This window comes from Labeo rohita, unplaced genomic scaffold (assembly GCF_022985175.1).
Source record: "Labeo rohita strain BAU-BD-2019 unplaced genomic scaffold, IGBB_LRoh.1.0 scaffold_2537, whole genome shotgun sequence".
NCBI classification, from domain to species: domain Eukaryota; kingdom Metazoa; phylum Chordata; class Actinopteri; order Cypriniformes; family Cyprinidae; genus Labeo; species Labeo rohita.
This window is the reverse complement of record NW_026128811.1, coordinates 811-3,707: the sequence shown is the minus strand read 5'-3', so window position 1 is coordinate 3,707 and position 2,897 is coordinate 811. Positions and strand designations below refer to the sequence as shown.

The 2,897-nt window shown below is 30.5% G+C and overlaps 1 long non-coding RNA gene across 1 annotated transcript; it reads left to right on the top strand.

Annotated features, from left to right (window-relative positions):
- The first annotated feature begins 355 nt into the window (after positions 1 to 355).
- LOC127159826 (uncharacterized) lies at positions 356 to 2,655 on the top strand. The gene is made up of 3 exons (XR_007826570.1): positions 356 to 668; positions 1,542 to 1,597; positions 2,583 to 2,655. It is a non-coding gene; the product is annotated as an uncharacterized LOC127159826 (long non-coding RNA).
- The last annotated feature ends 242 nt before the right edge of the window (positions 2,656 to 2,897 follow it).

The window sequence follows — 2,897 nt, the reverse complement described above, 5'->3', positions numbered from 1 at the left end:
AATTAAGTTTACTCATTTACTTAATATGAAAAATAACATTTCGATCGGTTCTGTGTGATTTCTGCTGTCAACTCATTGCGAAGAATACAACTTAAAACAAGACTACACACCCTTAAAATGAATAACATTTTTTTCAATTATTTAACCATTTTTATGAAATATTTATTTTGTTTGCCGTGGGACATAAACGCCATTTTCTCCAACATGCAGTGACTGAAAAATAGAACCATAAATACACTAAAAACGCAACATAATAACATCAGTCAGTTTTATTTGTGCTTTGTAATCCAAGTCTTCTGAATTCATACAACTGCCAGTAACAGATCCAAATTCAACTCTTTATTCAGCGATCATCTTTCATCCTCAGCAACGACCGTATAAACATCAAAGCCCGCACTGATTCGTTCGTCCAAATTCAAAATGTACCACTTCAATTAACTACGACGGTAAAATCGAACGCTCATTGGTCCTCGCCTGCTTCGTCACAGATTGCGACAGCAGTGTTCCTGCCTATGTGTTTGAATGATGCACGCTTTCACAAAGTGAATCAGGAGCATAGTCTGAGTAATATTTTTAGCGATTAAAAACTTAAATTGTGCTCTGTACCTCACACCAAACTATTGTATTTCACCTGCGGTGGCAACGCAGCATCATTTGGACTACTTTTGGTAATGTTTTTGACATTTTTTGCAGTAAATATTGGGATTGCACTTGTCTGTCTGTCATGGTTTTATTTATAGCCTAACGTTACTGTAAGAAATGGCTGTGTTTAGGTTTAAAGGTAGAGGTGGGATTAGCGTCCCAAAATATTTTTTTTGTAATTCTATGTTGTTTCTAAAATGTTTCTTGTTTCTTGCATATTTCAGTCTAACGTTTCATATGATTTTATATTCGCTATGATATGGGTATGTTTGTAATTAGGGATAGGTTAAGGCAAGGGTGCTCAACCCTGTTCCTGGAGATCTACCTTCCTGCAGAGTTCAGCTCCAACCCTAATCAAACACAACTGAACCAGCTAATTAGGATCTGAAGGAGCACTTGATAATTACAGACAGGTGTGTTTGATCAGGGTTGGAACTAAACTCTGCAGGAAGGTAGATCTCCAGGAACAGGGTTGGGCACCCCTGGGTTAAGGGGTCTAAAAATCTAAATTGCTTATCAATAATGTGTGTGTATGTATATATATATATATATATATATATATATATATATATAATAATATTATTATTATTATTATTATTATTACTATGTTTTTTTTTTTTTTTTTTTTTTTTTAATTACATAGTAATGATATAAAAGATTCGTAAATAATTTATGCTTTTAACTGACCAGGCTAAAATAAAATACACAATGTTTGTGGATCAGAATGTTTGTTTCTTTTCTGTCGTTTTTGTAATAATGTAAGTTATGAATTAATTAATACATTTTTTACAGTTGTCTTTTATTTTTGCGCCCGTTTTGTCTTTCCTTTGATTAGTAACGAACCTTGTACTGCAGTGAATGCAGTGTTTTCACACTGTGCCCCTTTCTGTGCTTTCCAGACCTGGCCATGTACCCTGCCCTCTTCATACAGGTTGTCATGATGTCATTACAGAAGGTAGGCTTATCTTGCAAAAAGGGTTTTCAAATTTGCAGCAGCTGACAGGCCAGAAAAACGTTATAATTGTCACGTTATAATGTGATACATTACCAGTTAGAAGTTTTTGAATAGTACGTTTTTTTTTTTGTTGTTGTTGTTGTTGTTGTTGTTGTTTTTATATAAAAAAAAAAAAAAAGTCTGCTCTGCTCACCAAGCCTGCATTTATTTGATCCAAAGTACAGCAAAAACAGTAGCATTTTGAAATATTTTTACTATTTAGAATAACTTTTTTTGATTTGAATATATTTTAAAATGTAATTTTATTCCTGTGATTTCAAAGCTGCATTCTTTGCACCTTTACTCTAGTCACATGATCCTTCAGAAATCATTCTAATATTCTGATTATTTATTATTATGTTGAAAACAGCAGAGTATATTTTTTCAGCATTTATCTAAAATGGATATCTTTTGTAACTTTATAAATGTCTTTATCATCACTTTTGATCAATTTATGGAGCATTTTTGCAAAATAAAAGTGATTAATTCCTTTAATTCTTTCCAATAAATAAATAAATAAAATACTGATGCAAGGTTTTGAATAATACAGTGATAATGCTGATCTGAAAAAAATTACTAAACTGTTTTAATTATTTATAATAGTACTAATAAATAAATAAATGTTGCTTGAGCAGCAAATCAACATATTAAAATGATTTCTGAAGGATCATGTGACACTGAAGACTGAAGTAATGCTGAAAATGTAACTGAAAAAAATTACAGTTTAAAATATATTCAAATAGAAAGCAGTTATTTTAAATGGTAAAACTATTTCACAGTATTACTGCTTTTGCTGTACTTTGAATCAAATAAATGCAGGCTTGGTGAGACTTCTTTAAAAAAATATTAATAATCTTACTGTTCTAAAACTTTTAACTGGTAGTGTAAGTTCATAGTTTTAACAAGATGGTTTTTTTTTTTTCATATAAAATATTTTTGTTGTTAGGATATACAAAAATATTTTATAGCGGGAAACTGTTCTATGCAACTATGTTAAACCCACGCATGAAGTATGGAAGTAAGTAAAGTGTGTATATCGTATATGAAAAAAAAAAAAGTATTAAATGTCAAAGTTGCACACGGAAAAGTAAAAATAAATAAATGACATCACAATTGTATGTTATTTTGTATTTAGTACTGTCCTGAATAAGCTATTTCACATAACATGTTTATATATATACTCTACGAGACAAAATAATAACTGAATTTATAAAAATGACCCCATTCAAAAGTTTACATACCCTTGAATCTTAATACTGTT